The sequence below is a fragment of the Chrysemys picta genome, unplaced genomic scaffold (genome assembly GCF_011386835.1).
Source record: "Chrysemys picta bellii isolate R12L10 unplaced genomic scaffold, ASM1138683v2 scaf388, whole genome shotgun sequence".
In the NCBI taxonomy this organism is placed as follows: domain Eukaryota; kingdom Metazoa; phylum Chordata; order Testudines; family Emydidae; genus Chrysemys; species Chrysemys picta.
Genome location: NW_027053095.1, coordinates 1 through 24,942, shown reverse-complemented (window position 1 = coordinate 24,942; position 24,942 = coordinate 1). Strand labels below are relative to the sequence as shown.

The 24,942-nt window shown below is 49.8% G+C and overlaps 1 long non-coding RNA gene across 1 annotated transcript; it reads right to left on the bottom strand.

Annotated features, from left to right (window-relative positions):
• Positions 1-1,091: 1,091 nt before the first annotated feature.
• LOC135978680 (uncharacterized) lies at positions 1,092-23,244 on the bottom strand. Its single transcript, XR_010596057.1, has 4 exons — positions 22,957-23,244; positions 15,226-15,350; positions 6,120-6,243; positions 1,092-1,189 (listed from the first exon to the last, which is right to left on the bottom strand). It is a non-coding gene; the product is annotated as an uncharacterized LOC135978680 (long non-coding RNA).
• Positions 23,245-24,942: the final 1,698 nt, after the last annotated feature.

Here is a 24,942-nt window from a genome sequence, read left to right as displayed (position 1 = left end):
CCCTCCTGGCCAGAGACTCCAAAATCCTTTTCCCTCTAAAGGGTTAAGAAGCTCAGGTAACCTGGCTGGCATCTGACCTAAAGGACCAATAAGGGGACAAGATACTTTCAAATCTTGGGGAGGGGAAGGCTTTTGTTTGTGTTCTTTGTTTGTGTGGGTGTTCGCCCGCGGGACTGAGAGGGACCAGACATCAATCCAGGTTCTCCACATCTTTCTAAACAAGTCTCTCCTATTTCAAACAAGGCGTGTTAGTTTTCCTTTGTTTTCTCAACTTGTAAATGTACCTTTTACTAGAGTGTTTATCTTTGTTTGCTGTACTTTGAACCTAAGACTAGAGGGGAGTCCTCTGAGCTCTTTAAGTTTGATTACCCTGTAAGGTTAATTTCCATACTGATTTTACAGAGATGATTTTTACCTTTTTCTTTAATTAAAAGCCTTATTTATAAGAACCTGATTGATTTTTCCTTGTTTTAAGATCCAAGGAGTTTGGATCTTGATTCACCAGGAGTTGGTGGGAGGAAGGAGGGGGGATGGTTAATTTCTCCTTGTTTTAAGATCCAAGGGGGTTGGATCTGTATTCACCAGGGAATTGGTGAAAGGTTTCTCAAGGCTACCCAGGGGAGGAAATTAGCCTTGGGATGGTGGTTAAGCTTAGAAGTTTTCATGCAGGCCCCTACATTTGTACCCTAAACTTCAAAGTGGGGATACAGCCTTGACACAGGTACTCTCTGTGGATCACCCCACTCAATGCGTCTTCATTCTAGGAAGCAAGCCGGCTAGACAGTAAAACATCACAGGCTGCTCCCAATACTACACTCGGTGTTTCCAAAATTTGTAGACTTTATGGCCACAAGAGACCTTTAGAGCATCTCATCTAAGCCCCTGCATATCATAGGCCTCCTGTATAGTACAATAGTTACTTTTTGGGCACACACATTCCAGAAAGGCATCTAGTCTTCATTCAATGACATGAAGAGATGGAGAATCCACCACTTTCCCTTTTAGTGAGTGCCAGGGGGCTCCATTTCCCCTTCCACTAGCTCCCCATTTACAGTGAGACAGAGCAGTACCTGCAGCAGGGAGAGGGAGTTGCTGAAAGACTCAGAGGAACAACCCATGCAGTGTCTCAGGCACCTGGCGCAAGTGGCGGATGATGCGGGTGCATCACTTTGGCCGTGACGTCCTCCTGCTGCAAGGGAACGAGAACCTGTCAGAGACTCAAACGCCCCGAGGAATCAGGGGGAATTAAGGGCACCGGGAACCAGCAGCATTTCCACTCAGCACCTGCCCACCACTGAGAGATGAATTCACCTCCTGAACCCCAAAATGGAGTCTTCTTGTCCTTTCTAGAAACCTCCAGAGCCAACCCCCCTCCTTGTAGGGTGAGCTCCTGCTACCTCCTGCTCAGTGCCCTTCACAGATATTCCACCTCCAAACCACAGCTCAAGTCATCAGAACCCTCTTCTCCACCCCGACACAGGTTGGGCTGGGAGGCGGCTCTAACAGGGTGTGCAGGAGGGATTCTGACAGCAGTGAAGTAGGTTGCAGGGAGGTTGAGATCTTGACCCAAGTCATCCCAGACACTAATGCTAAGTCACACAATGGCAGCATCTACTGTCAGTGGGGTCCAAGCACTATTTCAACCCCACAGTTTTGGATCAACTCCCCACAAGGGGAGGAGAAGAGAACCATCAGCACCACACACACACACACACACACACACACACACCACTCCTGGTGGTGTGAGGGGAACAAGAGAAAGGACAAAAGAAGTAAGAGATGAAGAGAAAGGAAGGAGGGATGGAGGAAAAGGGAAAAGGAAAAGGACAAACCCTAATGTCCCCATGTCGGACATCAGGAATGGTAACATACATAAGCCAGTATGTGAACACTTCAATCTCCCTGGTCATTCTATTACAGATTTAAAAGTCACTATCATTGAACAAAAAAAACTTCAGAAACAGACTTCAAAGAGAAACAGCAGAACTAAAATTCATTTGCAAATTCAACACCATTAATCTGGGCTTGAATAGGGACTGGGAGTGGCTGGCTCACTACAGAAGCAGCTTTTCCTCTCCTGGAATTGACACCTCCTCATCTATTATTGGGAGTGGACTACATCCACCCTGATTTTTGAATTGGCCCTGTCAACACTGGTTCTCCACTTGTGAAGTAACTCCCTGCTCTCCATGTGTCAGTATATAATGCCTGCATCTGTAACTTTCACTCTATGCATCCGAAGAAGTGAGGTTTTTACTCACGAAAGCTTATGCCCAAATAAATCTGTTAGTCTTTAAGGTGCCACCAGACTCCTTGTTGTTTTTGTAGATACAGACTAACATGGCTACCCCCTGATACTTGACACCATGCAAGGCACTAAATTTAGCCGTATGGAGTGGAAATCCATCAACCTCAACAAAAAACTTGCACAGATACAGACAGACATCATCTTCCTCTCCAAATGCAAACAGATGGACATCATACCAAAAGGACTGAAGGTAAAAAATCCATTGCAATCAACATACTACACTGAGTATGGTGAGAGATTGTGCCACACACTCTCTCAAAGAAACTGAGGAACCACCTGATCAGCATCCTGTACAGCAGACAGGAGAAGATCAAGAATGAGCTCTCAGAACTGGAGACTCTCATACAATACCAGCCTTCTACACAAACTTCCACGTGGCTGGACTTTACAAAAATGAGACAAGCTATTTACAATGCACACTTCACTTCTCTACAGAGGAAAAAGGACTGTAAGTTATCTAAACTAATACCTGCCACTAGGGGCTATAACAATGGTACCCTCAACTCATCTAACAACATTGTCAATCTTTCCAACCACACGCTTAGCCCAGCAGAAGAGTCTGTCCTATCTCGGGGACTCTCTTTCTGTCCCACCGTCCCCACGAACATGATACAGTTCTGCGGTGATCTGGAAGCCTACTTTCCTCGTCTCCGACTCAAGGAATATTTTCAACGCACCACTGAACAGTGCACTGACCCACAGGAACCCTCCTACCAACACTACAAAAAGAAGAATTCTGCGTGGACTCCTCCTGACGGTCGAAATGACAGACTGGACCTCTACATAGAGTGTTTCCGCAGACGTGCACAGGCTGAAATTGTGGACAAACAACATCACTTGTCCCATAACCTCAGCCGTACAGAACGCAATGCCATCCACAGCCTCAGAAACAACTCTGACATCATCATCAAAGGGGCTGACAAAGGAGGTGCTGTAGTCATAATGAACAGGTCAGATTATGAACAGGAGGCTGCCAGGCAACTCTCCAAGACCACATTCTACAGGCCACTATCCTCTGATCCCACTGAGGAATACCAAAAGAAACTACACCATCTGCTCAAGAAACTCCCAGCTACAGTACGGGAACAAATCTACATGGACACACCCCCAGAACCCCGACCAGGGGTATTCTATCTGCTACCCAAGATCCATAAACCCGGAAACCCTGGACGCCCCATCATCTCAGGCATTGGCACTCTGACGGCAGGATTATCTGGCTATTTGGCCTCTCTCCTCAGGCCCTATGCTACCAGCACTCCCAGCTATCTTCGAGACACCACCAACTTCCTGAGGAAACTACAATGCATTGATGTTCTTCCTGGAAACACCATCCTGGCCACCATGCATGTAGAAGCACTTTATACCAATATTCTACATGAGGATGGACTACAAGCTGTCAGGAACAGTATCCCTGATGAGGCCACAGCAAGCCTGGTGGCTGAGCTTTGTGACTTTGTCCTCACCCACAACCACTTCAGATTTGGGGACAACTTATACCTTCAAGTCAGTGGCACTGCTATGGGTACTCGCATGGCCCCACAGTATGCCAACATTTTTATGGCTGACTTAGAACAACGCTTCCTCAGCTCTCGTCCCCTAGTGCCCCTCCTCTACTTGCGCTACATTGACGACATCTTCATCATATGGACCCACAGAAAGGAGGCCCTTGAAGAATTCCACCTGGACTTCAACAATTTCCACCCCACCATCAACCTCAGCCTGGACCAGTCCACACAAGAGATCCACTTCCTGGACACTACAGTACAAATAAGTGATGGTCACATAAACACCACCCTATACCGGAAACCTACTGACCGCTATACGTACCTACATGCCTCCGGCTTCCATCCAAGACACATCACACGATCCATTGTCTACAGCCAAGCCCTAAGATACAACCGAATTTGCTCCAACCCCTCAGACAGAGACAAACACCTACAAGATCTTTATCAAGCATTCGTAAAACTACAATACCCACCTGGGGAAGTGAGGAAACAGATTGACAGAGCAAGACGGGTACCCAGAAATCACCTACTACAGGACAGGCCCAACAAGGACAATAACAGAACACCACTGGCCATCACATACAGCCCCCAGCTAAAACCTCTCCAGCGCATTATCCACGATCTACAACCTATCCTGGAAAATGATCCCTCACTCTCACAGACCTTGGGAGGCAGGCCAGTCCTCGCTTACAGACAACCCCCCAACCTGAAGCAAATACTCACCAGCAACTACACACCACACCACAGAAACACCAACCCAGGAACCTATCCCCGTAGCAAACCTTGTTGCCTACTCTGTCCCCATATCTACTCTGGCAACAGCATCAGAGGACCCAACCACATCAGCCACACCATCAGGGACTCATTCACCTGCACATCCACTAATGTCATATATGCCATCATGTGCCAGCAATGCCCCTCTCCCATGTACATTGGCCAAACCGGACAGTCCCTCCGCAAAAGAATAAATGGACACAAATCGGACATCAGGAGTGGTAACATACATAAGCCAGTAAGTGAACACTTCAATCTCCCTGGTCATTCTATTACAGATTTAAAAGTCACTATCATTGAACAAAAAAACTTCAGAAACAGACTTCAAAGAGAAACAGCAGAACTAAAATTCATTTGCAAATTCAACACCATTAATCTGGGCTTGAATAGGGACTGGGAGTGGCTGGCTCACTACAGAAGCAGCTTTTCCTCTCCTGGAATTGACACCTCCTCATCTATTATTTGGAGTGGACTACATCCACCCTGATTTTTGAATTGGCCCTGTCAACACTGGTTCTCCACTTGTGAAGTAACTCCCTGCTCTCCATGTGTCAGTATATAATGCCTGCATCTGTAACTTTCACTCTATGCATCCGAAGAAGTGAGGTTTTTACTCACGAAAGCTTATGCCCAAATAAATCTGTTAGTCTTTAAGGTGCCACCAGACTCCTTGTTGTTTTCCTAATATCCCCAGTGATTCTACGGGACAAAATCCCAGGGAGGGAATAAAATTCTGCCACCTTAAACTAGTGTTTTCCGTGCCTAGAATTCAGATGGCACCAGGTGGATCAGACTGAACAGGTTACAAACCTCTCCGAGGCACTTACTTTCTCAACAGGGACTTCTGTTTTCTAGTAAAATGGGTAAAAGGAAAGGAGAAAACTCGAAAGAGGCTCCTGCTCACACTCACATATGTGAACCCTAATACTCTCTCAGTCCTCAAAGAGAGCTCGAGAAGTAGACTTGCTGAAGCAAAGCCACAGGGGTCTCTGAGGTTTCCCTGGCCCTGCGCCCCTGTTTTGCCTGGCTGATGTGAGCATCTCTCTCTGAGGTCACCACCTCCCTAACAACTTTGACCAATAGGCTAAGCTCCTGCAAAAGGCCTTTGTGATGTAACTGCCACACCCACCCATCCCCTGAAGTGCTAATATCCTGCTGCTGGCCTGACACTTTGGAGGTTTGAGCTACTCTCTGTGGATCACCCCACTCAATGCGTCTTCATTCTAGGAAGCAAGCCGGTTAGACAGTAAAACATTAGAGGCTGCTCCCAATGCTACACTCAGTGTTTCCAAAATTAATACACTTTATGGCCAGAAGAGACCTTTAGAGCATCTCATCTAACCCCCTGCATATCATAGGCTTCCTGTATAGGACAATAGTTACTTTTTGGGCACAAACATTCCAGAAAGGCATCTAGTTTCATTCAATGACTTCAAGAGATGGAGAATCCACCACTTTCCCTTTCACTGAGTGCCAGGGCGCTCCATTTCCCCTTCCACTAGCTCCCCATTTACAGTGAGCCAGAGCAGTACCTGCAACAGAGAGCGGGAGTTGCTGAAGGCCTCAGAGGCACAACCCCTGCAGTGTCTCAGGCACCTGGCGCAAGTGATGGATGATGCGAAGCTGGTGCCTCACTTTGGCCGTGACGCCCTCCTGCTGCAAGGGAATGAGAACTTGTCAGACTCAAACGCCCCGAGGAATCAGGGGGAATTAAGGGCACCTGGAACCAGCAGTATTTCCACTCAGCACCTGCCCAACACTGAGGGATGAATTCACCTCCTGAATCCCAGAATGGAGTCTTCTTGTCCTTTCTAGTAACCTCCAGTGCCAATCCCCCTCCTTCTAGGGTGAGCTCCTGCTACCTCCCCCTCAGTGTCCTTGACAGCTGTTCCACCTCCAAACCACAGCTTAAGTCATCAGAAACCTCTTCTAGACCCCCACCAAGGTTGGGCTGGGAGGCGGGTCTAGCAGTGGGGGCAGGAGGGATTCTGGCAGCAGTGAAGTGGGTTGCGGGGAGGTTGAGATCTTGCCAAAGTCATCCGAGACACTAACGCTAAGCCACAGGATGGCAGCATCTAGTGTCTGTGGAGTCCAAGCACTATTTCAACCCCACAGTTTTGGATGAACTTCCCACAAGAGGAGGTGAAGATCACCCCCAGCAACACACACACACACACACACACACACACACCACTCCTGGTGGTGGGAGGGGAACAGGAGAAAGGACAAAAGAAGTAAGAGATGAAGAGAAAGGAAGGAGGGATGGTGGAAAAGGTAAAACGAAAAGGACAAACCCTAATGTCCCCAGTGATTCCACAGGACAAAATCCCGTGTGGACTACAAAATTCTGTCACCTTGAACTAGTGTTTTCCATGCCTAGAATTCAACGGGCACCAGGTGGATCAGACTGAGCAGGTTCAAAAACCTCTTGGAGGCTCTTACCTTCTAAACAGGGACGTCTGTTTTCTAGTAAAATCAGTAAAGGAGAAAAGGAAGGAGAAAACTCGAAAGAGGCTCCTGCTCGCACTCACATACGTGAACCCTAATACTCTCTCAGTACTCAAAGAGAGACCTCGAGAAGGAGACTTGCTAAAGCAAAGCCACAGGGGTCTCTGAGGTTTCCCTGGCCCTGCGCCCCTGACTGATGTCAGCATCTCTCTCTGAGGTCACCACCTCCCTAACACCTTTGACCAATACGCTGAGATACTGCATGTAGCGGGGCGGCCTGGCTCCCAGGCGCCCCAGGAAGTCAAGGCCACCGCGGCCTGTCCCCACCCCCCGGAAGTCAAGGGGCGGGACAGGAAGTATAAAGGCCAAGCCACAGCGCTCAGTAGCTGGCCGGCAGCGGGAGAGGACAGACGCTGGTGCCCGAGCTCCCGCGGACCTGAGCCTGCCGAGAGCCCGGTATCCTGAGGAACGGTCTGAGCTTCCCCCCGCCAAGGGCCCAGAGGGTGTGACAGACCTACCTGCTGCTCGGGGCCCGGAGGAGCCCATGATCTGCGACCCAGCAGACGGAACTCAGGAGGAACAGGTACCCATGGAGGAGGAGATGGGAAGTGGCCCGGGGATAGCAGACCCCGAACCCATGTCAGTGTGTTGCGGTCAGGATCCCCACTGACTGCGCGGCAGACGGACTGCTGCGGATAGGGCCCCGGGCTGGAACACAGTGGAGTGGGTGGGCCTGTGTTCCCCCCTGCCACCCCGTGCTGGGTGGCAGTCTCTCCTCCTCCTTGTCCAAGGGGCCTGGGCCTCTGACTGACAATTGGTTTGCTGCCCCGCCCTGACCTAGGGCCTGGGCTAACCCAAACTGACCCAGCTCCTGCTACAAGGCCTGGGCCGCTGACTGACTACTGGTTTGTTCCCCGCCCTGACCCAGGGCCGGAGCTGTTGATTGTGTGCTCAGTCCCTGCATAAGGGCCTGAGCTCTGAACTGTTGATTGTGTGCTCAGTCCCTGCATAAGGGCCTGAGCTCTGAACTGTTGATTGTGTGCTCAGTCCCTGCACAAAGGACTGAGCGCCGAACTGCTAATTGTGTGCTCAGCCCCTACCCAAAGGTCTGGGCCCTAACTGTTATTCGCTTTGTAGCGGGGCGGCCTGGCTCCCAGGTACCCCAGGAAGGGACGAGCCCCACCCCGGAACTACTACACTGCAAAAGGCCTTTGTGATGTCACTGCCACACCCACCCATCCCCTGAAGTGCTAATGTCCTGCTGCTGCCCTGACACTTTGAAGGTTTCAGCTACTCTCTGTGGATCACCCCACTCGATGCGTCTTCATTCTACGAAGCAAGCCGGCTAGACAGTAAAGCATCAGAGGCTGCTCCCAATGCTACACTCAGTGTTTCCAAAATTACTACACTTTATGGCCAGAAGAGACCTTTAGAACATCTCATCTAACCCCCTGCATATCATAGGCTTCCTGTATAGTACAATAGGTACTTTTTGGGCACACACATTCCAGAAAGGCATCTAGTCTTCATGAAATGACATCAAGAGATGGAGAATCCACCACTTTCCCTTTTACTGAGTGCCAGGGGGCTCCATTTCCCCTTCCACTAGCTCCCCATTTACAGTGAGCCAGAGCAGTACCTGCAGCAGGGAGCGGGAGTTGCTGATGGCCTCAGAGGCACAGCCCCTGCAGTGTCTCAGGCACCTGGCACAAGTGCCGGATGATGCAGAGCTGGTGCATCACTCTGGCCATAACGTCCTCCTGCTGCAAGGGAACGAGAACCTCATAGACTCATAGACTCATAGACTTTAAGGTCAGAAGGGACCATTATGATCATCTGGTCTGACCCCCTGCATGCTGCAGGCCATGAAACCGTCCCTACCCCTTCCCTGGACTCTGCTGTTGAAGTCCCCAATCCTGTTTTTAGTGACTGCAATCGGCAGAGACCCTCCTGCTAGAGATCCCTGCCCCATGATGCGGAGGAAGGCAAAAAACCTCCAGAGGCTCAGCCAATCTACCCTGGAGGAAAATTCCTTCCCGACCCCAAATGTGGCGATCAGTAAGACCCCGAGCATGTAGGCAAGAGTCTCTAGCCTGACCCTTATTTGCCATTATACTATTTACCTACCATTGCTTGGCTTTCCTTGACTACTATGTTTTACCATTAAACCATTCCCTCCATAAACTTATCTAACTTTATCTTAAAACCAGACAGGTCCGTCGCCCCCACCGTTTCCCTCGGAAGGCCGTTCCAATATTTCACCCCTCTGACGGTCAGAAACCTTCGTCTAATTTCAAGTCTGAACTTCCCCACGGCCAGTTTGTATCCATTCGTTCTGGTATCCACGTTAGTACTAAGCTGGAATAATTCTTCTCCCTCCCTTGTATTAATCCCTCTAATATATTTAAAGATAGCAATCATATCCCCTCTCAGCCTTCGCTTTGTCAGACTAAACAACCCAAGCTCCTCTAGTCTCCTTTCGTACGACAGCTTTTCCATTCCTCTGATCATCCTAGTGGCCCTTCTCTGCACCCGTTCCAGTTTGAGTTCATCTTTTTTAAACATGGGAGACCAGAACTGCACACAGTACTCCAAATGAGGTCTCACCAGCGCCTTGTACAACGGAAGCAGGACCTCCTTATCCCTACTAGATATACCTCGCCTAATGCATCCCAAGACAGCATTGGCTTTTTTCACCGCCACGTCACATTGTCGACTCATAGTCATCCTGCGGTCTACAAGAACCCCTAGGTCCTTCTCCTCTTCCGTTACTTCTAACCAATGCGTCCCCATCTTGTAACTAAAATTGTTATTAGTCATCCCCAAATGCATCACCTTACACTTTTCACTATTAAATTTCATCTTATTTCTGATACTCCAATTCACAAGCTCATTCAAGTCTCCCTGCAGGATATCCCTATCCTCCTCCGAATTTACAACGCCTCCCACCTTCGTATCATCCGCAAATTTTATCAGCCCACTCCTGCAATCGGTTCCGAGGTCAGTTATAAATAGATTAAATAAAATGGGTCCCAAAACCGAACCTTGAGGCACTCCACTAGTAACCTCCCTCCAACCCGACAGTTCACCCTTTAATACAACCCGCTGCATTCTCCCCAGTAACCAATTCCTTATCCACCTCTGGATTTTCATATCGATCCCCATGTTTTTCAGTTTAACCAATAATTCCTCATGGGGTACAGTATCAAACGCTTTACTGAAATCCAGGTATATTAGGTCCACCGCATTTCCCTTGTCTAATAAATCCGTTACTTTCTCAAAGAAGGAGATCAGATTCGTTTGGCACGATCTGCCCTTCGTAAAACCATGTTGTAATTTATCGCAATTGCCACTACCCTCCAGGTCCTCCACTAGTTTCTCTTTCAGAATTTTCTCTAACACCTTGCACACTACAGATGTTAGACTAACAGGCCTGTAGTTACCCGGATCACTTTTTTTCCCTTTCTTGAAAATAGGAACCACATTAGCTATTCTCCAGTCTAACGGGACCACACCTGTCAAAGACTCAAACGCCCCGAGGAATCAGGGGGAATTAAGGGCATCTGGAACCAGCAGTATTTCCAACCAGCACCTCCCCACCACTGAGGGATGAATTCACCTCCTGAACCCCAGAATGGAGTCTTCTTGTCCTTTCTAGTAACCTCCAGTGCCAACCCCCCTCCTTGAAGGATGAGATCCTGCTACTTCCCCCTCAGTGCCCTTGACAGCTGTTCCACCTCCAAACCACAGCTCAAGTTATCAGAACCCTCTTCTCCACCCCCACCCAGGTTGGGCAGGAAGGCGGCTCTAGCAGGGGGGGCAGGAGGGATTCTGCCAGCAGTGAAGTGGGTTGCGGGGAGGTTGAGATCTTGCCCCAATCATCCCAGACACTAATGCTAAGCCACAGGATGGCAGCATCTAGTGTCATTGGAGTTCAAGCACTATTTCAACCTCACAGTTTTGGATCAACTTCCCACAAGGGGAGGTGAAGAGCACCCCCAGCAACACACACACACACACACACACACCACTCCTGGTGGTGGCAGGTGAACAGGAGAAAGGACAAAAGAAGTAAGAGATGAAGAGAAAGGAAGGAGGGATGGAGGAAAAGGTAAAACGAAAATGACAAACACTAATGTCCCCTGTGATTCTACGGGACAAAATCCCACAGAGGGAATAAAATTCTGCCACCTTAACCTAGTGTTTTCCATGCCTAGAATTCAGCTGGCACCAGATGGATCAGACTGAGCAGGTTCCAAAACCTCTTGGAGGCTCTTACCTTCTAAATAGGGACGTCTGTTTTCTAGTAAAATCCGTCAAAGGAAAGGAGAAAACTCCAAAGAGGCTCCTGCTCGCACTCACACATGTGAACACTAATACTCTCTCAGTCCTCAAAGAGAGACCTCGAGAAGGAGACTTGCTGAAGCAATAACAGACACTTGGTGGGATAACTCACATGACTGGAGTACTGTCATGGATGGATATAAACTGTTCAGGAAGGACAGGCAGGGCAGAAAAGGTGGGGGAGTTGCATTGTATGTAAGAGAGGAGTATGAGTGCTCAGAGGTCCGGTATGAAACTGTAGAAAAACCTGACAGTCTCTGGATAAAGTTGAGAAGTGTGAGCAACAAGGGGGATGTCACGGTTGGAGTCTGGTATAGACCACCAGACCAGGGGGATGAGGTGGACGAGGCTTTCTTCTGGCAACTAGCAGAAGTTGCTAGATCGCAGGCCCTGGTTCTCATGGGAGACTTTAATCACCCTGATATCTGCTAGGAGAGCAATACAGCGGTGCACAGACAATCCAGGAAGTTTTTGGAAAGTGTAGGGCACAATTTCCTGGTGCAAGTGCTGGAGGAACCAACTAGGGGCAGAGCTTTTCTCGACCTGCTGCTCACAAACAGGGAAGAATTAGTAGGGGAAGCAAAAGTGGATGGGAACCTGGGAGGCAGTGACCATGAGATGGTCGAGTTCAGGATCCTGACACAAGGAAGAAAGGAGAGCAGCAGAATATGGACCCTGGACTTCAGAAAAGCAGACTTTGACTCCCTCAGGGAACAGATGGGCAGGATCCCCTGGGAGAATAACATGAAGGGCAAAGGGGTCCAGGAGAGCTGGCTGTATTTTAAAGAATCCTTATTGCGGTTGCAGGAACAAACCATCCCGATGTGTAGAAAGAATAGTAAATATGGCAGGCGACCAGCTTGGCTAAACAGTGAAATCCTTGCTGATCTTAAACGCAAAAAAGAAGCTTACAAGAAGTGGAAGATTGGACAAATGACCAGGGAGGAGTATAAAAATATTGCTCAGGCATGCAGGAGTGAAATCAGGAAGGCCAAATCACACTTGGAGTTGCAGCTAGCAAGAGATGTTAAGAGTAACAAGAAGGGTTTCTTCAGGTATGTTAGCAACAAGAAGAAAGTCAAGGAAAGTGTGGGCCCCTTACTGAATGAGGGAGGCAACCTAGTGACTGAGGATGTGGAAAAAGCTAATGTACTCAATGCTTTTTTTGCCTCTGTCTTCACGAACAAGGTCAGCTCCCAGACTGCTGCACTGGGCAGCACAATATGGGGAGAAGGTGACCAGCCCTCTGTGGAGAAAGAAGTGGTTCGGGACTATTTAGAAAAACTGGACGTGCACAACTCCATGGGGCTGGATGCGCTGCATCCGAGGGTGCTAAAGGACTTGGCGGATGAGATTGCACAGCCATTAGCCATTATTTTTGAAAACTCATGGCGATCGAGGGAGGTCCCGGATGACTGGAAAAAGGCTAATGTCGTGCCCATCTTTAAAAAAGGGAAGGAGGAGGATCCGGGGAACTACAGGCCAGTCAGCCTCACCTCAGTCCCTGGAAAAATCATGGAGCAGGTCCTCAAGGAATCAATTATGAAACACTTAGAGGAGAGGAAAGTGATCAGGAACAGTCAGCATGGATTCACCAAGGGGAAGTCGTGCCTGGCTAACCTAATTGCCTTCTATGATGAGATAACTGGCTCTGTGGATGAGGGGAAAGCAGTGGATGTGTTATTCCTTGACTTTAGCAAAGCTTTTGATACGCTCTCCCACAGTATTCTTGCCACCAAGTTAAAGAAGTATGGGCTGGATGAATGGACTGTAAGGTGGATAGAAAGCTGGCTGGATCGTCGGGCTCAACGGGTAGTGATCAATGGCTCCATGTCTAGTTGGCAGCCGGTTTCAAGCGGAGTAGTGCCCCAAGGGTCGGTCCTGGGGCCGGTTTTGTTTAATATCTTTATTAATGATCTGGAGGATGGTGTGGACTGCACTCTCAGCAAGTTTGCAGATGACACTAAACTAGGAGGCGTGGTAGATACGCTAGAGGGTAGGGATCGGATACAGAGGGACCTAGACAAATTAGAGGATTGGGCCAAAAAAAACCTGATGAAGTTCAACAAGGACAAGTGCAGAGTCCTGCACTTAGGACGGAAGAATCCCATGCACTGCTACAGACTAGGGACCGAATGGCTAGGTAGCAGTTCTGCAGAAAAGGACCTAGGGGTCACAGTGGACGAGAAGCTGGATATGAGTCAACAGTGTGCTCTTGTTGCCAAGAAGGCTAACGGCATTTTGGGCTGTATAAGTAGGGGCATTGCCAGCAGATCGAGGAACGTGATCGTTCCCCTTTATTCGACATTGGTGAGGCCTCATCTGGAATAATGTGTCCAGTTTTGGGCCTGTGGAAGCAGAGAAAGAGCTCACAGGAAGGGGATGCAATGCATGACAGTTCGTTAGCAAGAGTTAGGCTAACTGTAACCCTAATAACGCGAGATTTGTAGAAGCGAGGAATGTGTGAGGCGGGTGAGAAAGAACTGTGTAAGAAGTCATTATGACCTGGTATAGATAAGGTGTAGAAGACCTTGTGTAGATAAGGTATAGAAAATATTGTATGTTGGCAAGAGTCAAAACAAGTGAAGAAATGAGATATCAAGATGGCCTATGTAGAAACAAAACGCAGCTGTCCCTCGTTATTTCTGTAATGAAAGGTATAAATGCTTGCTGTAATTAGTTACCTGGGAGAGACCTGCTTAGCTCTCTCCCTCTGGGCAATTGTGAGAGTTAATAAAGCATCTGACTTGCTGTCCCTAAACAAATAGTGAGAACTCTGTTTTTCTCCGACAGGCCCCACACTACAAGAAGGATGTGGAAAAATTGGAAAGAGTCCAGTGGAGAGCAACAAAAATGATTAGGGGTCTGGAGCACATGACTTATGAGGAGAGGCTGAGGGAACTGGGATTGTTTAGTATCCAGAAGAGAAGAATGAGGGGGGATTTGATAGCAGCCTTCAACTACGTGAAGGGGGGTTCCAAAGAGGATGGAGCTCGGTTGTTCTCAGTGGTGACAGATGACAGAACAAGGAGCAATGGTCTCAAGTTGCAGTGGGGGAGGTCCAGGTTGGATATTAGGAAACACTATTTCACTAGGAGGGTGGTGAAGCACTGGAATGCGTTAACTAGGGAGGTGGTGGAGTCTCCTTCCTTGGAGGTTTTTAAGGCCCGGCTTGACAAAGCCCTGGCTGGGATGATTTAGTTGGGAATTGGTCCTGCTTTGAGGACGGGGTTGGAGTAGATGACCTCTTGAGGTCCCTTCCAACCCTGATATTCTATGATTCTATGAAAGTCACAGGGGTCTCTGAGGTTTCCCTGGCCCTAAGCCCCTGTCCTGCCTGGCTGATGTCAGCATCTCTCTCTGAGGTTACCACCTCCCTAACACCTTTGACCAATAGGCTGAGGTCCTGAAAAGGCCTTTGTGATGTCACTGCCACACCCACCCATCCCCGGAAGTGCTAATGTCCTGCTGCTGGCCTGACACTTTGAAGGTTTGAGCTACTCTGTGTGGACCACCCCACTCAATGCGTCTTCATTCTAGGAAGCAAGCCGGCTAGACAGTAAAACATCAGAGGCTGCTCCCAATACTACACTCAGTGTTTCCAAAATTTGTAGACTTTATGGCCACAAGAGACCTTTAGAGCATCTCATCTAACCCCTTGCATACCATAGGCTTGCTGTATAGTACAATAGTTACTTTTTGGGCACACACATTCCAGAAAGGCATCTAGTCTTCCTTCAATGACATCAAGAGATGGAGAATCCACCACTTTCCCTTTTAGTGAGTAACAGGGGGCTCCATTTCCCCTTCCACTAGCTCCCCATTTACAGTGAGCCAGAGCAGTACCTGCAGCAGGGAGCGGGAGTTGCTGATGGCCTCAGAGGCACAGCCCCTGCAGTGTCTCAGGAATCTGGCGCAAGTGCCGGATGATGCGGAGCTGGTGCATCACTTTTGGCCGTGACGTCCTCCTGCTGCAAGGGAACGAGAACCTGTCAGAGACTCAAACGCCCCGAGGAATCAGCGGGAATTAAGGGCACCTGGAACCAGCACTACTTCCACCCATCACCTGCCCACCACTGAGGGATAAATTCACCTCCTGAACCCCAGAATGGAGTCTTCTTGTCCTTTCTAGTAACCTCCAGTGCCAACCCCCCTCCTTGAAGGATGAGCTCCTGCTATCTCCCCCTCAGTGCCCTTGACAGCTGTTCCACCTCCAAACCACAGCTCAAGTTATTAGTACCTTTGGACACAGACTGGCTAACCTAGTGAGGAGGGCTTTAAACTAGGTTCGACGGGGACAGGTGAGCAAAGCCCACAGGTAAGTGGGGAACATGGAGACCGGGGAGATGGGTCAAAAACGAGAGGGAGTGTGGGCTATATTGTCAGAGGGAAAGGAGGGTAAGGACAAAACTGGGAGGAAACATCAAACCAGTATCTTAGATGCCTATATACAAATGCGAGAAGTATGGGGAATAAGCAGGAAGAACTGGAAGTGCTAATAAATAAATACAACTATGACATTGTTGGCATCACTGAAACTTGGTGGGATAATACACATGATTGGAATGTTGGTGTGGATGGGTACAGCTTGCTCAGGAAGGATAGACAGGGGAAAAAGGGAGGAGGTGTTGCCTTGTATATTAAAAATGTACACACTTGGACTGAGGTAGAGATGGACATAGGAGACGGAAGTGTTGAGAGTCTGTGGGTTAGGCTAAAAGGGGTAAAAAACAAGGGAGATGTCATGCTAGGAGTCTACTACAGGCCACCTAACCAGGTGGAAGAGGTGGATGAGGCTTTTTTTAAGCAACTAACAAAATCATCCAAAGCCCAAGATTTGGTGGTGATGGGGGACTTCAACTATCCGGCTATATGTTGGGAAAATAACACAGCGGGGCACAGACTATCCAACAAATTCCTGGACTGCATTGGAGACAACTTTTTATTTCAGAAGGTTGAAAAAGCTACTGGGGGGAAGCTGTTCTAGACTTGATTTTAACAAATAGGGAGGAACTCGTTGAGAATTTGAAAGTAGAAGGCAGCCTGGGTGAAAGTGATCATGAAATCATAGAGTTTGCAATTCTAAGGAAGGGTAGAAGGGAGAACAGCAAAATAGAGACAATGGATTTCAGGAAGGCAGATTTTGGTAAGCTCAGAGAGCTGATAGGTAAGGTCCCATGGGAATCAAGACTGAGGGGAAAAACAACTGAGGAGAGTTGGCAGTTTTTCAAAGGGACACTATTAAGGGCCCAAAAGCAAGCTATTCCGCTGGTTAGGAAAGATAGAAAATGTGGCAAAAGACCACCTTGGCTTAACCATGAGATCTTGCATGATCTAAAAAATAAAAAGGAGTCATATCAAAAATGGAAACTGGGACAGATTACAAAGGATGAATATAGGCAAACAACACAGGAATGCAGGGGCAAGATTAGAAAGGCAAAGGCACAAAATGAGCTCAAACTAGCTACGGGAATAAAGGGAAACAAGAAGACTTTTTATCAATACATTAGAAGCAAGAGGAAGACCAAAGACAGGGTAGGCCCACTGCTTAGTGAAGAGGGAGAAACAGTAACAGGAAACTTGGAAATGGCGGAGATGCTTAATGACTTCTTTGTTTCGGTCTTCACCGAGAAGTCTGAAGGAATGCCTAACATAGTGAATGCTAATGGGAAGGGGGTAGGTTTAGCAGATAAAATAAAAAAAGAACAAGTTAAAAATCACTTAGAAAAGTTAGATGCCTGCAAGTCACCCGGGCCTGATGAAATGCATCCTAGAATACTCAAGGAGCTAATAGAGGAGGTATCTGAGCCTCTAGCTATTATCTTTGGAAAATCATGGGAGACGGGAGAGATTCCAGAAGACTGGAAAAGGGCAAATATAGTGCCCATCTATAAAAAGGGAAATAAAAACAACCCAGGAAACTACAGACCCCAGTGAGTTTAACTTCTGTGCCAGGGAAGATAATGGAGCAAGTAATTAAGGAAATCATCTGCAAACACTTGGAAGGTGGTAAGGTGATAGGGAACAGCCAGCATGGATTTGTGAAGAACAAATCATGTCAAACCAATCTGATAGCTTTCTTTGATAGGATAACGAGCCTTGTGGATAAGGGTGAGGCTGTGGATGTGGTATACCTAGACTTTAGTAAGGCATTTGATACGGTCTCGCATGATATTCTTATCGATAAACTAGGCAAATACAATTTAGATGGGGCTACTATAAGGTGGGTGCATAACTGGCTGGATAACCGTACTCAGAGAGTTGTTATTAATAGTTCCCAATCCTGCTGGAAAGCCATAACGAGTGGGGTATCGCAGGGGTCTGTTTTGGGACCGGCGCTGTTCAATATCTTCATCAACGACTTAGATATTGGCATAGAAAGTACGCTTATTAAGTTTGCGGATGATACCAAACTGGGAGGGATTGCAACTGCTTTGGAGGACAGGGTCATAATTCAAAATGATCTGGACAAATTGGAGAAATGGTCTGAGTTAAACAGGATGAAGTTTAACAAAGACAAATGCAAAGTGCTCCACTTAGGAAGGAACAATCAGTTTCACACATACAGAATGGGAAGAGACTGTCTAGGAAGGAGTACGGCAGAAAGGGATCTAGGGGTTATAGTGGACCACAAGCTAAATATGAGTCAACAGTGTGATGCTGTTGCAAAAAAAGCAAACCTGATTCTGGGATGTATTAACAGGTGTGTTGTGAGCAAGACACGAGAAGTCATTCTTCCGCTCTACTCTGCTCTGGTTAGGCCTCAGCTGGAGTATTGTGTCCAGTTCTGGGCACCGCATTTTAAAAAAGATGTGGAGAAACTGGAAAGGGTCCAGAGAAGAGCAACAAGAATGATTAAAGGTCTTGAGAACATGACCTATGAAGGAAGGCTGAAAGAATTGGCTTTGTTTAGTTTGGAAAAGAGAAGACTGAGAGGAGACATGATAGCAGTTTTCAGGTATTTAAAAGGGTGTCATAAGGAGGAGGGAGAAAACTTGTTCACCTTAGCCTCTAAGGATAGAACCAGAAGCAATGGGTTTAAAGTGCAGCAAGGGAGGTCTAGGTTGGACATTAGGAAAAAGTTCCTAACTGTCAGGGTGGTTAAACACTGGAATAAATTGCCGAGGGAGGTTGTGGAATCTCCATCTCTTGAGATATTTAAGAGTAGGTTAGATAAATGTCTATCAGGGATGGTCTAGATGGTATTTGGTCCTGCCACGCGGGCAGGGGACTGGACTCGATGACCTCTCGAGGTCCCTTCCAGTCCGATTATCTATGAATGTATGAAAAAAACACTGTTCTCCACCCCCACCCAGGTTGGCCAGGGAGGCGGCTCTAGCAGGGGGGGCAGGAGGGATTCTGGCAGCAGTGAAGTGGGTTGCGGGGAAGTTGAGATCTTGACCCAAGTCATCCCAGACACTAATGCTAAGCCACAGGATGGCAGCATCTAGTGTCAGTGGAGTCCAAACACTATTTCAACCCCACAGTTTTCGAGGAACAGGAGAAAGGACAAAAGAAGTAAGAGATGAAGAGAAAGGAAGGAGGGATGGAGGAAAAGGTAAAACAAAAAGGACAAACCCTAATGTCCCCAGTGATTCTACGGCACAAAATCCAAGGGATGGAATAAAATTCTGCCATCTTAAACTACTGTTTTCCATGCCTAGAATTCAGCTGGCACCAGATGGATCAGACTGAGCAGCTGCCAAAACCTCTTGGAGGCTCTTACCTTCTAAACAGGGACGTCTGTTTTCTAGTAAAATCAGTAAAAGGAAAGGAGAAAACTCTAAAGAGGCTCCTGCACGCACTCACGTACGTGAACCCTAATACTCTCTGTCCTCAAAGAGAGACCTCGAGAAGGAGACTTGCTGAAGCAAAGCCACAGGGTCTCTGAGGTTTCCCTGGCCCTGTGCTCCTGTCCTGCCAGGCTGATGTCAGCATCTCTCTCTGAGGTCACCACCTCCCTAACACATTTGACCAATAAGCTGACATCCTGCAAAAGGCCTTTGTGATGTCACTGCCACACCCAACCAAACCCTCAAGTGCTAATGTCCTGCTGCTGGCCTGACACTTTGAAGGTTTGAGGTTGTCATAACTATAAAGGGAAGGGTAACAGCTGTCCTGTGTACAGTACTATAAAATCCCTCCTGGCCAGAGACTCCAAAATCCTTTTCCCTGTAAAGGGTTAAGAAGCTCAGGTAACCTGGCTGGCATCTGACCTAAAGGACCAATAAGGGGACAAGATACTTTCAAATCTTGGGGAGGGGAAGGCTTTTGTTTGTGTTCTTTGTTTGTGTGGGTGTTCGCCCTCGGGACTGAGAGGGACCAGACATCAATCCAGGTTCTCCACATCTTTCTAAACAAGTCTCTCCTATTTCAAACAAGGCGTGTTAGTTTTCCTTTGTTTTCTCAACTTATAAATGTACCTTTTACTAGAGTGTTTATCTTTGTTTGCTGTACTTTGAACCTAAGACTAGAGGGGAGTCCTCTGAGCTCTTTAAGTTTGATTACCCTGTAAGGTTAATTTCCATACTGATTTTACAGAGATGATTTTTACGTTTTTCTTTAATTAAAAGCCTTATTTTTAAGAACCTGATTGATTTTTCCTTGTTTTAAGATCCAAGGAGTTTGGATCTTGATTCACCAGGAGTTGGTGGGAGGAAGGAGGGGAATGGTTAATTTCTCCTTCTTTTAGATCCAAGGGGGTTGGATCTGTATTCACCAGAAGTTGGTGGGAGGAAGGAGGGGGGACGGTTTAATTCTCCTTGTTTTAAGATCCAAGGGGTTTGGATCTGTATTCACAAGGGAATTGGTGAAAGGTTTCTCAAGGCTACCCAGGGGAGGAAATTAGCCTTGGGATGGTGGTTAAGCTTAGAAGTTTTCATGCAGGCCCCTACATTTGTACCCTAAACTTCAAAGTGGGGATACAGCCTTGACACAGGTACTCTCTGTGGATCACCCCACTCAATGCGTCTTCATTCTAGGAAGCAAGCCGGCTAGACAGTAAAACATCAGAGGCTGCTCCCAATACTACACTCAGTGTTTCCAAAATTTGTAGACTTTATGGCCACAAGAGACCTTTAGAGCATCTCATCTAAGCCCCTGCATATCATAGGCCTCCTGTATAGTACAATAGTTACTTTTTGGGCACACACATTCCAGAAAGGCATCTAGTCTTCATTCAATGACATCAAGAGATGGAGAATCCACCACTTTCCCTTTTAGTGAGTGCCAGGGGGCTCCATTTCCCCTTCCACTAGCTCCCCATTTACAGGCAGACAGAGCAGTACCTGCAGCAGGGAGCGGGAGTTGCTGAAAGACTCAGAGGAACAACCCATGCAGTGTCTCAGGCACCTGGCGCAAGTGCCGGATGATGCGGGTGCATCACTTTTGCCGTGACGTCCTCCTGCTGCAAGGGAACGAGAACCTGTCAGAGACTCAAACGCCCCGAGGAATCAGGGGGAATTAAGGGCACCGGGAACCAGCAGTATTTCCACTCAGCACCTGCCCACCGCTGAGGGATGAATTCACCTCCTGAACCCCAGAATGGAGTCTTCTTGTCCTTTCTAGTAACTTCCAGTGCCAAATCCCCTCCTTGAAGGGTGAGCTGCTGCTACCTCCCTCTCAGTGCCCTTGACAGATGTTCCACCACCAAACCACAGCTCAAGTTATCAGAACCCTCTTCTCCACCCCCACCCAGGTTGGCCAGGGAGGCGGCTCTAGCAGGGGTGGCAGGAGGGATTCTGCCAGCAGTGAAGTGGGTTCCGGGGAGGTTGAGATCTTGCCCCAAGTCATCCCAGACACCAATGCTAATCCACACGATGGCAGCATCTAGTGTCAGTGGAGTCCAAGCACTATTTCAACCACACAGGTTTGGATGAACTCCCCACAAAGGGAGGTGAAGAGCACCCCCAGCAACACACAAACACACACAGACACACAAACCACTCCCGGCGGTGGGAGGGGAACAGGAGAAAGGACAAAAGAAGTAAGAGATGAAGAGAAAGGAAGGAGGGAGGGAGGAAAAGGTAAAATGAAAAGGACAAACACTAATGTCCCCAGTGATTCTACAGGACAAAATCACAGGGAGGGAATAAAATTCTGCCACCTTGAACTAGTGTTTTCCATGCTGGCACCAGGTGGATCAGACTGAACAGGATACAAACCTCTCCGAGGCACTTACTTTCCTCAACGAGAGACCTCAAGGAGGAGCATGGTCTAAACAGTATTTGGTCCTGCCATGAGGGCAGGGGACTGGACTCAATGACCTCTCGAGGTCCCTTCCTGTCCTAGAATCTATGAAACTATGAAGGAGGCAACAACCTGTCATGTGTGATCTGAGGAGCAGGAAAAGAATCTGGGAATTACCTTTTGTAAAATCTCATCTTCCGAAAACCTGTGGAAATAGCTGATTCAAGAAGTTGTTGACAGATGGATAGTACGCGTCTATCAGCTCCTGGGTTCACTAGTCGTTGTCAACCAAGCAAGTTGGCAGACTGAAGGCAGGGCAAGAATGCTGAACCAGAAAGGTCTTTGCTCTTGTCACACATGACATCACAACAAACTTATGCATACACACACACACACACAGGCATACAGACAGAGGCTGGTACCATTAGCAACAGGAATTTTGATTTCTGGGAGGGACTGACAAAGGACTGATACTTTGCATGGACAGAATATATCACATTGTACCTGGGGAGTCACAAAGTAGTTTACAAACTTTGAATTCAAGGAGCCTGACAGCTGCCCTGAGCAAGACCAGGTGAAGGTGGGGCTGTACTGAGGGGTCTGCGAGCTGCAGCGGGACGAGCTGGACTGGGTTTCGCTCTGGTGGAGCAGGTGAGAGGGTCTGGGGGCCAGTGCATTGGGGGAGGGGCTGTCACCCCAGTGGCTGAAGCCCAGAGCACTGACCCCCTCACCCGTCTTGTGGCTGAAGTCCAGAGCCCCAACCTCCCTCCCTGCCCTCCTGTGGATGAGTCGCAGAGCCCAGACCCCCCCCACTCCCCTCCACCTCCCCAGCGGCTGAAGCTTGGAGCCCTGATCTCCCCCCCATGGCAGCCGAAGACCAGGTCTCTTCCCTTCATCTCTCTTGGTGGCTTGAGCTTGGACCACAAGCCCGGAGTCCTCCCTCCCCACCTCTGCCCTGGGTGCTATAGCCCGGATCCTGGAGTCTCTACCAGTTGTGGGAGACCAGAGCCCCAAACCCAGAGCTCCCCCTCCATCGATCAAGCCTGGAGCCCTGAGCCCATCCCACCCCCGGGAGTGGTTTCGGAAGATGGTACACGCCTATGTAGGGCCCTATGAAATCTCTTTTATTATTGGGGATTTTCCAATTTAGTTTTTTCTGAGTTTTTGTCCTTTCCATTTCTTAAAAATTAATTCCGTCTTTCTGGTTTTTGTGTTAATCACAATTGTTTGATACACTGACCACAGTTAAGTAGCTTTACTATAAATGCACACAATGTTCAGAAATGGCTTGCAAGGGGAGAAAACTGATTTTACTAAAAGAATCCTACATATTAAACAAAACTTCCTGCAGATGCCCAGAGTATGGTAAAAAGTGAGATTTTAACTCACCTTTTAAAGTAGCCGTCAGTAACACGACCAACTGACATTGCTGAACAGTGACGCAGTGTGTGTGTGCATGGGGGGAAGGAGGTTGTGGGGGAGTGGAGTTTGTGTGTGTGTGTGGGGGGGGGGGGAGAGTATGTATGGGTGTGTTGGGGAGTGGGGGAGGAGTGTGAGTGTGTGGGTGGGGTGGCCGTGGGTGGAAGTTTATGGGGCGCAATGGAGGTGAGTGTGGGGGGGTGGGTGGGGGTGGGTGGAAGTTTGTGGGGGCAGTGGAGGTGAGGGTGGGGGCGGGTGGAAGTTTGTGGGGGCAGTGGAGGTGAGGGTGGGGGCGGGGTGGAAGTTTGTGGGGGCAGTGGAGGTGGGGGGCGGGGGGGCGGGTGGAAGTTTGTGGGGGCAGTGGAGGTGGGGGCGGGTGGAAGTTTGTGGGGGCAGTGGAGGTGGGGGGGCGGGAGGGCGGGGGGAAGTTTGTGGGGGCAGTGGAGGTGGGGGCGGGGGGACGGGTGGAAGTTTGTGGGGGCAGTGGAGGTGGAGGGTGGGGGCGGGGTGGAAGTTTGTGGGGGCAGTGGAGGTGGGGGGCGGGGGGGGCGGGTGGAAGTTTGTGGGGGGCAGTGGAGGTGGGGGCGGGTGGAAGTTTGTGGGGGCAGTGGAGGTGGGGGGCGGGTGGAAGTTTGTGGGGGCAGTGGAGGTGGGGGGCGGGGGTTGGGTGTGGAAGTTGTGGGGGCAGTGGAGATGAGGGTGGGGGTTGGGAGGTGGGTGGAAGTCTGTGGGGGCAGTGGAGGTGAGGGTGGGGGTTGGGAGGTGGGTGGAAGTCTGTGGGGGCAGTGGAGGTGAGGGTGGGTGGGGGTGGGTGGGAAGTTTGTGGGTGCAGTGGGAGGTGGGGGTGGGTGGAAGTTTGTGGGCGCAGTGGAGGTGAGGGTGGGGGGGCGGGTGGAAGTTTGTGGGCGCAGTGGAGGTGGGGGGGCGGGTGGGAAGTTTGTGGGGGCAGTGGAGGTGAGGGTGGGGGCGGGGCGGGTGGAAGTTTGTGATGGGGCAGTGGAGGGTGAGGGTGGGGGCGGGTGGAAGTTTGTGGGGGCAGTGGAGGGGAGGGGTGGGGGCGGGTGGAAGTTTGTGGGGGCAGTGGAGGGGAGGGGGAGGGGGGGGTGGAAGTTTGGGGGCACAGTGGAGGGGAGGGGGGGGTGGAAGTTTGGGGGCGCAGTGGAGGGAGGGGAGGGGGGGTGGAAGTTTGGGGGCGCAGTGGAGTGGGGGCGCAGTGGAGGGGAGGGGAGGGGGGTGGAAGTTTGTGGGCGCAGTGGAGGGGAGGGGGGTGGAAGTTTGGGGGCGCAGTGGAGGGGAGGGGGACGGGGGGCGGGGGGGCAGTCAGGAGGCCGGGGGAGCTGGAGCTGCCTGAGCAGGGCTGAGCTGAGGGGAGAGGAGCAGCCCAGGGAGCTCTGTGTCCCGGGGCCGGGCGGAGCGGCTCGGGGAGAAGTGGAGGCTCCGCCCCCCGGGAGCGCCCCGGTCCCGGGTGCAGCGGGGGGACCGGGACCGGGACCGAGCCCAGCGACGGGCCGGGGCCGGGCGGCGATGTCCTGGGGCTGAAAGTACCACTTAGACCGGACCGGGCACCGCGGCTGAGCGCCCGGGGCCCCCGAGCCGAGCCGAGCCGGGCCGGGCCGGGCGCCCCTGGGTGTGCGAGGCCGGACCAACCTCCGCGGGGCCCCGCCCCCAGCCCCGCCCTGCTCCGACCAGCTCTGCCCCGGGGGCTCGGCCTCTGCCCTGATCGCTCTGCCCCGCCCCCCAGCCGCCACATGCCCCGCCCACTGCGACCTCCTTTCGCCTCCCTAGTCCCCGCCCCTTAAACTTCTCTACTTAGGCTGAGACCGGAAGCGGAAGTGAGTGTGGCGCACAGGACGCCATTAGGAGAAGGTCAAAGGCGACAGAAGGTGGGTGGGGCCGTTTCGTGCGGCTTCTGCCAGCCCCGGTGCATTGTGGGATTCCCAGGGAGTGTCTGCGGTT